Here is a 14,279-nt window from a genome sequence, read left to right on the forward strand (position 1 = left end):
CAAACCTCACACTAATTAAGAAATCCACCCTCTGAATTAGCTTTGAACTGGCAGAACCCACAAATTTTGAGAGTGCAACAAATTATCAACTGAAGAGTATTCAAAGATGGCCAGAAAAAGTCTGTTTCACTTGGAAACAGGAGGGAGGCAACCAGCACAGTCAGCTGAGTACAAATGCCAGTGTAGACAGCCCAGAGTCCCATAATAGTGCAGTCTTAATGTGAAAGTGCAGATTCTGCATGGCAGAAGAAACAGACCAGAGGGGGTTTGTTTCAATCTGTAATGGGAGGCAAGCAGTGAAGTACAAGCTGCTGAGTACAACCATCAGACCAGATAGCACAGAAGTTGTGCATTCCCTGGGGTGATGCAGACTCCAAGTGGAAAGAAAATCTATGGGGAGGAATCTACAGTAACAGTGTTAGCTACTTTTCCCTGGTTGCAAGCCAATAGATCAGCAGAGAAGTTATAAAACATGCAACACAAACACAAAAGATCAATAGTGAACCCCCAAAAGCTGGAGTCTCACAGGACCTGGCCACGCCCACCCAGCACTAGAAGTGAATCAGCACTGACCCACAGCAGCTGCAGCCACTTGGAAAACCTCCCCCACCCTAAAGGCAGACCTTATTATTATTATTATTTTTAAAGAAATGAGTTAAAAAGAAAAGGGGACTCTAATAATTGACAGCTTTTATGGCAAAAGAGAAAAACAGATTTCAAACCCTGAGATCATCTCCAGATGAAGCCCGAAAAGTAGATATAACCTGGTCCCATCATACAAGGCTCTCTCACAATAAAGTAAAAAGGATCTTAAAGGAGAGCTAGAAGAAAAATGAGAAAAAGAAATGAAAATTTTGCAAGAGGGTTTGAAAAAGATAACACATAAACTATCTGTAGAAAATTCACTACAAAATAGACTTAGTGAAATGGAAAAATCATATAAAACATTAAACAGATCTGATAAAATGGGAAAAAAAATCAACTCCCAGAAAAAGAAAATAATTCCTTAAAAATAGAATTTGTGAAATGGGGAAAAAATTCCATGAAACAAAACAACTCATTTAAAAGTCCAATTGGACAAATGCAACCAAAGCAGTAAAAAGGGAAAATTTTATATCTCCAGATGCCTTCTTGTATAAAATAGAGAAAGAGAAGATCAATAAACTGGGCTTTCAGCTAAAAAAAAGCTAGAAAAAGAATAAATTAAAAACCCCTAATCAAATACCAAACTTGAAATTCTAAAAATAAAAGGAGAGATCAATAAAATTGAAACTCAAAACAAAAAACAAACAACAACAACAACAACAACAACAACAACAACAACAACAACAAAAAAAAAAAAAACAAACAAAACAAAAAAAAAAAACCAAAAAAAAAAAAAAAAACCTTTGGAATTAATAAAACTAGGAGTTGTTTTTTATGAAAAACAAACAAACAAACAAACAAAATAGATAAACCTTTAGTTAATTTGATTAGAAAAAAGAAAGAGGAAAATGAAATCATTAGTTTCAAAAATGAAAAGGGAGAACTTTCCATCAATGAAGAGGAAACCTGAGCAATTATCAGGAATTACTTTGCCCAAATTCTGACAACCTAAAGTGAAATGGAGAAATACCTACAAAAATATAGATTGCCTACATTAACAGAAGAAGAAATAAATTACTTAATTAGTCCCATTTTGGAAAAAGAAATAGAACAAGCTATTAATCAACTGCCTAAGAAAAAATCCCCAGGACTAGATGGATTTACATGTGAATTCTACCAAACATTTAAAGAACAATTAACTCCAATGCTATATAAATTATTTGAAAAAATAAGGAATGAAGGACTCCTATGAAATTCCTTTTATGAAACAGATATGATACTGATACCTAAACCAGGTAGGACAAAAACAGAGAAAGGAAATTATAGACCAACCCTAAAGAATATTGCTGCAAAAATCTTAAATAAAATATTAGCAAAGAGATTATAGATAATCTTCCCCAGGATAATACACCATGACCAAATTGGATTTATACCAAGAATGCAGGGCTAAGTCAATATTAGGAAAACTATTAGAATAATTGACTATATCAATAAGCAAATTAACAAAAACATGATTATCTCAATAGATACAGAAAAAGCCTTTGATAAAACCCAACACCCATTACTGTGAAAAACACTAGAGAATATAGAAATAAATGGACATTTCCTTAAAATAGTCAGTAGCATGTATTTAAAACTATTAGCAAGCATCATATGTAATGGGGATAAACTAGAACCATTCCCAATAAGATCAGGGGTGAAACATGGTTGCCCACCATCACCATTACTATTTAATATTGTATTAGAAATACTAGTCTTGGAAATAAAAGAAGAAAAAGAACTTAAAGGAATAAGAATAGGTAATGAAAAAAACAAATTATCATTCTTTGCAGATGATGTGATAGTATACTTAGAGAACCCTAGAGAATCTATTAAAAAGCTGTTAAAAATAATCCACAACTTTCGCAAAGTTAAAGGATACAAAGTAAATCTACATAAATCATCGCCATTCTTACACATCACTAACAAAATCCAACAACAAGAGATACAAAGAGAAATTCCTTTTAAAATAATTGTTGATAATGTAAAATATTTGGGAATTTGTCTGCCAAGGGAAAGTTAGGAAATACATAAACATAAGTACAAAACACATCCCACACAAATACAGTCAAAACTAAGCAATTGGAAAAATATCAAGTGCTTATAGATAGGTAGAGGGAATATAATAAAGATGATAATACTCCCTAAACTAAGCTATTTAGTCAGTGCTATACCAATCAAACTCTTAAGAAACTATTATACTGAACTAGAAAAAATAACAAAATTCATCTGAAAGAACAAAAGGTTCAAAATTTCAAAGGAATTAATGAAGAGAAAAGCAAATGAAGGTGGCCTAGTTTTACTATATGTAAAACTATATTATAAAGCAGCAGTCATCAAAACCATTTGGTACAGATGGATTTACATGCAAATTCTACCAAACATTTAAAGAGCAATTAACTCCAATGCTATATAAACTATTTGAAAAAATAGGGAATGAAGGAGTCCTATCAAATTCCTTTTATGACACAGACATGTTACTGAAACCTAAACCAGGTAGGACAAAAACAGAGAAAGAAAATTATAGACCAATCTCCCTAATGAACATTGCTACAAAAATCTTAAATAAAATATTAGCAAAGAGATTATAGATAATCTTCCCCAGGATAATACACCATGACCAAATAGGATTTATACCAGGAATGCAGGGGTGATTCAATATTAGGAAAAATATTAGCATAGTACTATATCAATAACCATATTAACAGAAACCATATGATTATTTCAATAGATGCAGAAAAAGCATTAGATAAAATCCAACACCTATTCCTATTAAAAACTTTAGAGCATAGGAATAAATGGACTTTTCTTTAAAATAGTTAATAGCATCTAGTTAAGACCATCAGCAAGCATCATATGTAATGGTGATAAACTGGAACCATTCCCAGTAAAATCAGGACTGAAACAAGCTTGGTTGCCCACTTTCAACATTACTATTCAATAATGTATTAGAAACACGGATTTGGCAATGAAAGATGAAAAAGAAATTAAAGGAATTAGAGTAGGTAATGAGGAAACCAAATTATCACTCTTTACAGATGATATGATGGTATACTTAGAGAATCCCAGAAATTCTACTAAGAAGCTATTAGAAATAATCTACACCTTTAGCAAAGTTGCAGGATACAAAATAAATACATATAAATCATCAGCATTTTTTTACATCACTAACAAAACCCAACAGAAGAGATACAAAGAGAAATTCTATTTAAAATAACTGTAGATAGTATAAAATATTTGGGAATCTATCTGCCAAGGGAAAGTCAGGAACTATATGTATCAGCAAAACTACAAAACATTTTCCACACAAATTCAAATCTAAATAATTGGAAAAATATTAAATGCTCCTGGATAGATTGAGTGAATATAATAAAGATGACAATTACTACCTAAACTAATCTATTTATTTAGTGCTATACCAATCAGACTCTCAAGAAACTATTTTAATGACCTAGAAAAATCACAACAAAATTCATTTGGATGAACAAAAAGTCAAGAATTTCAAGGGAACTAATGAAAAAAAAATCAAATGAAGGTGGCCTTGCTGTACCTAATCTTAAACTATATTATAAATCAACAGTCAGCAAGACCATTTGGTATTGGCTAAGAAATAAAATAGTTGATCAGTGTAATAGGTTAGGTTCACAGGGCAAAATAGTCAATACTATAGCAATCTAGTGTTTGACAAATCCAAAGACTCCAACCTTTGAGATAAGAATTCTTTATTTGACAAAAATTGCTGGGAAAATTGGAAACTAGTATGGCAGAAACAAGGCATAGACCCACACTTAACACCATATACCAAGGTTGAAATGGGTTCATGATCTAGACATAAACAATAATATTAGAAGCAAATTAGAAGAACATAAGATAGTGTACTTCTCAGATTTTGGAGGCAGAAGGAATTTTTGACCAAAGAAGAACTAGAGATCATTATTGATAATAAAATAAATAATTTCAATCATATTAAGTTAAAAAGTCTTTGTACAAACAAAACTAATGCAGACAAGATTACAAGGGAAACCATAAACTGGGAAAACATTTTTACATTCAAAGGATCAGATAAAGGTGTCATTTATAAAATGTATAGAGAATTGATTCAAATTTATAATAGTTCAAGCCATTTTCCTATTGATATATGGTCAAAGGATATGAATAGACAATTTTCAAATGAAGAAATTGAAACCACATGAAAAGGTGTTCCAATCACTATTGATCAGAGAAATGCAAATTAAGACAAATCTGAGATATCACTACATATCTGTCAGCTTGGCTAAGATGACAGGAAAAGATAATGACCAATGTTGGAGGGGATGTGGGAAAACCGGGAGACTGACATACTGTTGGTGGAACTGTGAATTGGTCCAACCATTCTGGAGAACAGTTTGGAACTATGCTCAACAGGTTATCAAACTGTGCATACTCTATGATCCAGCAGTGTTCTACTGGGATTATATACCAAAGAGGTCTTAAAGGAGGGAAAGGCACCCACATTGCAAAAATGTTTGTGGCAGCCCTTTTTGAAGTAGTTAGAAACCTGAAACTGAATGGATACCCATCAATTGGAGAATGGCTGAATAAATTATGGTATATGAATACTAAGGAATACTATTGTTCTGTAAGAAACAACCAGCAGGATAATTTCAGAATAGCCTGGAGAGACTTACATGAACTGATGCTGAGTGAGATGAGCAGAATCAGGAGATCCTTATACAAGGCAACTACAGGATTATACAATGATCAATTCTGATGTATGTGACTCTCTTCAAAATTGAGATGATTCAAACCAGTTCCACTTGTGCAGTTATGAAGAGAGCCATCTACACCCAGAGAGAGAACCATGGGAACAAAGTATGGAACACACCATAACATTCTCACTTTGTTGTCATTTGCTTGCATTTTGTTTTCTTTCTCAATTTTTATTTTGCTTCTTTCTTGATCTGATTTTTCTTGTGTGACAAGATAACTGTATAAATATGTATACATATATTGGATCTAACATTTATTTCAACATATTTAACAAGTATTGGACTACCTACCAGCTAGGGAAGGGGATAGGGGGAAGGAAGGGAAATTTTGGAACAAAAGGTTATGCAAGGATCAATGTTGGAAAAATTGTTCATGCATATTCTTTGTAAACAAAAAGCTTTAATAAAAAAAAGAATATATTCTTCTTACTGACTTAAAATAAATCAAAATAAAGATATTTGCACAAACATCATTTTCTTCCACCAATGTGAGAATTCTTAACTTGGGATGAAAATGTTTCTATTACTATTTTAGGAAGATAGCATTACTATCTTCAGCAGTCAAGGGAAGTTAGTGCCCTATGACAAAATTCTAAATCCTTTTTTTCAGATAGAAATTACTTTTTTTTCTTTTTTTAAGTAACAGCTTTTTTTGCTTTCAAAATACATGCAATGATAGTTTTAACATTCACCCCTGCAAAATTTTGTGTTCCATATTTTTCTCCCTTCTTCCCTGTCTTTTCTCTCCCCCTTCCCTGAGAGAGCAAGAAGTTCAATATAGATTAAACATGTGAAATTTTTCTATACATATTTCCACATTATGATGCTGTGCAAGAAAAATCAGATGAAAAAGAAAAAAAATATAAGAAAGAAAAAAAAAAGCAAACAACAACAAAAAGGTGAAAATACTATGTTGAGATGCACATTCAGTTCCCATAGTTTTCTTCATCACAAGTCTATTGAAAATTCCAAATTCTTAATAAAAGTTCTGATCTTGCCATACTATGGGCTATGTTGAAGAGAGACAGACTGACACACCTAGAAAGTGAGACAGAGAGGAAAAAGAAACAGAAGCAAAAGCAAAAACAGAAGAAGAAGAAAAAAAGAAAGAAGAAGAAGTAAGACTAGTCCACTTCCCTCTCCACCCCCGCCTCAAAAAAAAAAAAAGAATGCCAAGAATACATGGGAAAAAGGGATACAGACAGCTTAGGAAAATACAAATATAAAGAATGTTTGTAGTGCAACTTACCAACCTCTAGAGTTGGGAAACACATTATCCTTTATTTTCTCATGGCATGTTCAAATTCCTCCTGACATAACACAACTATTGAATAGTTTTTTTTTGTTTGTTTTTTGTTTTTTGTGAGCTCCAAGGGACTTTTACTCTCTAGCCCAACTCTAATATAATAGGGCTCATCTCTTCTTGAAACAATTATTTAGTCTTTTCTCAAAAGTCAAGGATCATACAACTTGAACCAACTCCTTTGTTTTTTTAAATAGAAAATCTATTTTTATTGTGATTTATTTGTCTATCTAGGATATACCTGAGGGACCTGGAAGCAATCCAATGGAATCCATTGACTCAACCTTTGAAAATTTAAATTTTATATTCTATTTTTCTGTATTTATTTTTGAAAGGATTTTAAATCTTTTTTTTAAGTTTGTTTAAAAATTGTAGTTCTACACTATCATTTGTAACTTTTGTCTGTTTTAACCAGTTAGTGAACATTTTAACTCAGCAATGAGTGCCAATTGATATCCATTAATTTTCTTTTTCTTGAGATTATCTGTTGTTTTTATCATTGAATGTTATTATTGTCATTATTATTGTTTTATTATTACTAATCAGAATTTTGAGTTTGGATTTTTAATTCCATCAATGAAAACTATTCTTTGAGTGGAAATTCCTGATACAAATTGGAAACACATCTGAAACTCAGAATCTTAGATAGCTGTGTTAGGCATTGAGAAGTTAAACAAATTGGCCATGGTCATACTGATGTTGTTTGTGTGGTCTAGATCCCCCTAGTGGTCTAGAGATTAGTGGCTATAAGAGAGTTGTTAAGAATCACCTTTAAATCAGCCGCAGGTTCTGGTAGTAAAAGATTTCACTCATTCCCAAATTATTAGTTGCAAAATGAAAGTTTATTGTTGGATAGAAATGAGTTTACCAAGAGACTGACTTCAACAGTGGCAGATTTATGGGAAAATGGAATTTTTCACTGAGAATTCAGGTGAGATCCATCTGCAAAAGACCTTCGATGAAGAAAACTGTTATATTGGTTCTTAGTGGGGGCTGGGACAACCCAAGCAGGTCAAACCCAGTGGGGGCTGGAACAGTCCAGGTCTCCTATTGGAATTAACAACACTTCAAAGGGGTGCTTTTGCCGGGATTTCTAATTGAATAAAAGGCCCTGGAATCCTGGAAAGATAAGGATATGTCTTCCCCATGAGGAGCTGAGAATCTGAAAGGGATCACAGATCAGTAGGAAATACAGTTTCTTAAAGTGACCAAAACCTGCTTCAATACAACTAAGTTATTGCAGGAGCCAGAATTGCACTCAGGTCTCCATGCTTATAAGGCTGTACTTTTATCCACTGCTATAATTTTGTTAAGGCAGAATCAATTTTATTTGGATAAGATTCTTGGTGCTCACTATATCTAGCATACTGTCACTGTAAAAAAAAAATGTATATATATACATATATATATATTTAATTCTTCAGGATATACAAGTTTGAACCTTTTGTATCATGAATCATAGTGCAAAATTCAATATCTTTGTCTATTCCCACCTTTAATAATATATTTACTCACTATCAGGGTTGATTTGGTTTAAAGCAGTGTTCTCATTCTCAAATTCAATGAGCCTCAAATTGATTTAGAAAAACCACAAATTAACTATACCTCTATTGTATTTTGATTTATTTTGTTAACAATTGCAATTAAATTTTAATCTGGTTTGGGCTGCCTTGTAGAAAAGAGATCTGAAGTCTGACATGTCTGCTTCAAAATATCCAATTAAAATTTTCATAAAAGGATTGATTCTGTTCTTTATTCTTTGAAAAAAGATATTAACCTATAATGTGTAATTATCACCTCCATTGCTTATTTACTTATATACATTATGAATACTCCATTGTTTCCACATAGCAATATATTTCTTTTTCTCTTTGGGCTTAAGATACACTTAATTTCAAACAAGTTTTGTCTCTCTGAAAATAACCTTTTAAAATTTTAACCATAATTTCATCTTTTAAAAATATATTATTTTTTTTCATTCATTGCTTGTGCTAAATTTCATAATGCCTCTTATAATAGCAAGCTTTTCCCTGAAATGAAGACATATTTCTTAAATGGCAAACATGATTCACCATGAAAATGAATCTGATTCTCTTATTCTTTAGTTTTAGGTGAAATGAATTAATCTGACTTTGTTAAGAGTAAAGGTCAAAATAAAAAAAAGGTCAAAATCTGGGAGTCCAGAAATGCGATCCTAGAGTAAGTTTTCCCTCCGGTTTGGTATTCATTTCTTGAGGAATAAAAGAAAATGAATATCAGGGCCTATCTCAGTAATAGCTGGTATAAGGATTTATCCAAAATCAATGGTGCATTTGGATGGAAACTTGGTCAGATAAATGGAATATAGAAACTGACGAGTCTGAACTTGCTCTCCAAAGAATGAGTTAATTTAGAGGAGCCTATGACCATAAGGTTTTGATGGGGCAATTTTTTGTAATTTCACTACTGCTTTTTTCTTTTCTAAATAAGTATCTCCCAGTTAAAATATAAATATTAAGTGGGATGCTTGTTATTGTCTAATAGTAGAAGAAAACTCAGTCATTAGGGGCTTGAATGGATGGCATTAAATATGAGATATCTCAAAACCTTTGAGGGTATCCCTAGAACACTGAACAAAAGATATCATTAGTCTTAATCTCAGTAAGCCTACAGATGCTTGCTACAAAGTACACAATTGTTCTGGAATTTAAAACCTTTCACAGTCCCATCCTGTCCCAACCCTACTGTTAGAAGTTGATGATGCATTACTTCTTAAACAGCCCATCCCATCCAATCTCCCCATTCTAATGCTCGTTTTTTATGCTCACTTTTAATGCTCAATTTAACTGCCAACTTGTATCAGAGACCTTTATTAATTCACTCCATACCGATATTTAAAAAAAAAAAAAAAAAAAAAAAAAGATCTATAGGAAAGCCTTCAGCACAATAAGAGAATATACAGGTGATATAAGTAAAAATAACACAATGTGAGAAGGTGAAGGGGATGGTCATCTACAGAACTTGAGATACATATCCTTATCAATGAGATCACTTATCCTTTGAAGTATTATTTTATTGTAGATGACCTTTGGTCTACCAGAAATAATAGTATTTTACAATTTGAAATCAAAGCTTTTGTCACTCAAAATTGTAATTATTGTTCAAAGGGATCTAATAGAATGTAAACACCTTAGAGGGAGAAACAGTTTCATTTTTCTCTTTTTTTTTTTTTTTTTCCTGAGGCAATCGGGGTTAAGTGACTTGCCCAGAGTCACACAGCTAGGAAGTATTAAGTGTCTGAGACCACATTTGAACTTGGGTCCTTCTAATTTCAGGACTGGTGCTCTATCCATTGCACTGCCTAGCTGCCCCCATTTTTGTCTTTTATCCTAATTTTCCCACACAATGCCAATGAGTTGTAGCTATCTAATGAATGCTTATTGATCTGAAATTCAGGAAAAGATGTAATAGAAACAATCTATATTTTGGAGGATGTGGTGATAAAGAGCTGAAAGAGGAATAATTATATTTTATAGGATTTAGGAGAAATATTATTTGCTATTTGCTGTATGCCAATGCTAGCTGCATCAGACAACTCTAAAATAAACATCCTTTCAGTTTTTGACTTAGTAAATATAAATCTCAGACTCAAAATCCCATTGCCTGGATAGCTCTCTGGGGCATTTTGATCTACAAACTGTTTTCTTGCCCTCAGGCTCATGTTTTGTTGGCTTTTCTCTTAAAAGGATCCATTTTAAAGTGGTGGTTTGATCATCTTACATAGTAAAAAAAAAAAAAAATGAGCACTGATCTGTTAATCTCTGCAATCCTCTTTCCACATGTAGATGAATTTAGACTTTAAATAGTTAATTATACATACTCACACACATATAAAAACATAAATATACATGTAATATATATCATACACACCTATATACACATAAAGGCATTCATGGATATACATCGGGGTATATTGTACATTATTAAATATGTAAACACATATGTTTATATATACATACTCACATGTAAGTATATAGAAATATGCTTGCACATATTCTTTGGCTATCATATAATCAACTGTAAACTTTCCCAAGTTCATGATTCTCTGCTCTTTTTCACATAAAGTTTAACAATTACTTTTTGATAGGATGGGGAGTCATCTGGCAACTAATAGTTATGGGTCATCTAAAGAGCTTTGAATTTTATCAAAGGTTTCATTAGATTAGAAAAAAAGACATTGACATAAAGAATGACATGTATTATTTAAAATACCCAACTAAAATTTTCATAAAAGGACTGATTCGATTCTTTATCCTTTGAAAAGGATATTAACCTATAATGTGTAATTATCTTTCCCGTTACCTATTTACTCATGTACTCCATTGTGTTCCATGATAATATATTTCTTCTCTTTGGGATTAAGAGACTCTTAATTTCAAACAAGCCTTTGTCTCTTTGAGAATACCTTTAAAAAAATAGCCATAATTTCATATTTTAGAAATGAAAAGTGAAAATAAAAATATTTTAAAGTTTAAAGTCTAAATAATACCTTAATTTGGAGGGAGGGGTGGTTTACTTAATATTTCAAGCACAGTAGGACATATTATGTACTCAAATCATATTTCTAGGACTAAGAAAGAGCAGACTCCCTTCCCTTTCCCATCGCTGCATACTGATAAGTGCTTCAGGGGCCTAATGAATAATAAACCCTTGTTTTTATGTTCTTTCCCTCTCTGGCGTTCCAGTGCATCTGGATAGAAGATTTTTGTTCTTTCTGAATGCCTGCTGGTGGCATCTGTGAGAAATGCCACTTGGGTTGGAGGGCTTGGGGAGCACTCTACTGAACCAATCTTAAACTTATACCATGAGGGAAGACAAATCCTTCTAAAAAAATAGAATAATGGCTGAGTTTTGCTGAAATTGGCATACATTTGGGGAATAATTTGTTTGCTTTAGAATAAGTAGAATCTGGGTAGTATAATATATTTATTTTTAATTGCATATGCCAAGAATTTGTGCAACACACATGCACACACACACACACACACACACACACACACACACACTCTTTTTTTTTCAGTTTCTCAGTCTTATTACTGTAAGAGAAAGGAAAAGTGATCAGATACAAAAAGTGCTAAGATTGTAATAGACTTTCTTCAGAACCTGGAATGGTCCTATTGCTGCAATAACAAATGAATAAGAAGAAATGCTTCCTAATCCCTACAATATGCTGAAGAATGGAAACACTTAAATTACTGCTTCCATTTCCCCATTCAATGCTAAAATACTACCTCCTGAAAAATAGACAAGAGGCATTCTTTTAAAAGTGCCCTTTCTTTTCGGGGGTAGGGGTTAGGGTCATAGGAGTATTCTAGAGTAAATTTCAATTATTTTGTACTTATGACCATGGAACTATATAGCAAGCATATTTCCCTGAATAGAATCATAGATCAAGTATAGGAAGTTTAAAATAATTTAAAATTTACTTAACATTAAAATCAGAGTTAGCTTCAATCAGTAGATCAACAATAGTAAGGCAGTAGAAGTGATGTGGGAGGAGTGCAGCCTCACAAAAGTACAGAAAGTAATCTCACTCCTTTACAAGTGAAGGAATTAAATCTTATAATAGCCAGCTTCTTTAAATATAAAACTGAGATAGCACCTTTTATATAAAGTCTTGCCTGGTATTGGCAGATAGGATTTTGTGCTTGGAGTCATCACCTGAGTCCAAATCCAGCCTAAGACTACCTGTGTGAACTTGGACAAATCACTTCATTTGAGAAAAGAGAAGGTAATATTAGCAGCTACCTCACAGTTTTGTGGAGATAAAATAAAATGACATTTATAAAGTGTTTGCAAAGCTTAAAATGTTATATAAATGATAGCTATCATAAACATCATCATATCCACATAACATGTGTCAAAGGCTGAATAGGAATTAAAACTTTCTAATTACCAAGTCTAGTATTCCAAGGACAATGAATGTCGCATTACCTCAACAAGCATATATATATATATATATTTTTTAAAACAGAACCAAATGAATTAAAAACAATTTTCCTCTTCAACTGTGAAATAAGCAGAATGAGTTATATTAAACATATATTATATGTAACTATTTATTTTCTCAGAACATTTTGTCTTATTTGGACCTGTTATTTTATTGATATAGAAAATTCTCATTGAGTAAACTCCCTCTGTAGGTACAGATTAACAACTATTCTGCCATTTAATTTTAGAGGGTGAACTGGACATTTTGAATAATTCAGTAAATAACTCAAGCCACACAAGTACTACATGTCATACTGTAGACTTGAATTTGGGTCATCCTGACTCAGAGGTCAGTTCTCTGTCCACTTTGTTCTCTGCTTCTGTTTCTTTATTACTTATGCTGGCATCAATTATCATTGATTTAATACTCACATTGATGTAGTTTAAACTTGGGACAATGTAGAATACATGGTCTGAATAGATATGGTCTTCTCCTCAGGGACTTTCTATTTATCATGGGATATAATGAAGTCAGGTAAATGCCCCACATGCAAGGCAATGTATTTTCCATTCTCAGCATTGTTATGTGATACATTAGGTCAAATTAAATTTTGTGTCAAATCACTCAACACACTGAACATTTCATTAGGGTCTAAGAAAGTCATTTATTTGAAATAAAAAATAGTGCTTTCTTTGATAAATTGAAAATGCATATAGAGCATGAGGTGAACTCGAGATCTCTTTTAGTGTATTTCAATGATTTAAAAATTTTAAAAATGGAAACAGAGCAACAGAGTTTAATAGCATACCAAAAAATAAATCAGGAAATAAGTTTTTTATGCAAAACTATAAATGACACTCATTTTGCAGCTACTGGGAAAGCTTTGCTCCAGTGAAGCAGCACCAGCATTCAAGGCAGTAACAACAGAATGTTTGATGCCATCCAGAATTTTTTCTGTGGAGATGGCTCAGGATGATTCTGGAAGTATTCCGGAATATGATAATATGTGTAATTAAGTGATCTGCAAAACAATGATGGGGGTTTTCAGCAGTTGGGCATTTTGGTTGTATAATGAGATTATGGGTAAACATAACTGAACTGAAAATCAAAATCGCTTTTATGGCATTCCAGTCACATTCATAAGTATTTATAGTGTGACTGACAGAATTAGGAAAGGATATACTGAATCATCCCTAAATAAATACTTTCATTTTCTAATTGTGCAAGAAAAACTCAATAAGGACCTATTACATACAAGATAGTTTGTAGCTAACAAGGATGAAAAGATTAAAGGGACTGTTAAATTCTAGGCATATGTGTTTTGTGGGAGATAGACAAAGTAAATAAATACATATCAGGGAAAACTAGAACCTAAAGCTATAAAAATACCATCTATTGAAAACAATTTTATCATGAGCTAAAAATATTAAAGGACAATAATTTTCAACCTCACCCTAAAATGTTCATGGAAGTCAATAATTTTTATTGACCACCTTTAAAAACCATCATCAAGTATTTGAAAAAAAGGTTAGAAGATTTCCTTTATTATGATTATTCAGAGAGTAAATTTTCTATTTTTCTCTATTTTCTAAGATTTTATCTAAACTCTTGCTACAAGGGATATGAAAATTAT

This window comes from Antechinus flavipes, chromosome 6 (genome assembly GCF_016432865.1).
Source record: "Antechinus flavipes isolate AdamAnt ecotype Samford, QLD, Australia chromosome 6, AdamAnt_v2, whole genome shotgun sequence".
In the NCBI taxonomy this organism is placed as follows: domain Eukaryota; kingdom Metazoa; phylum Chordata; class Mammalia; order Dasyuromorphia; family Dasyuridae; genus Antechinus; species Antechinus flavipes.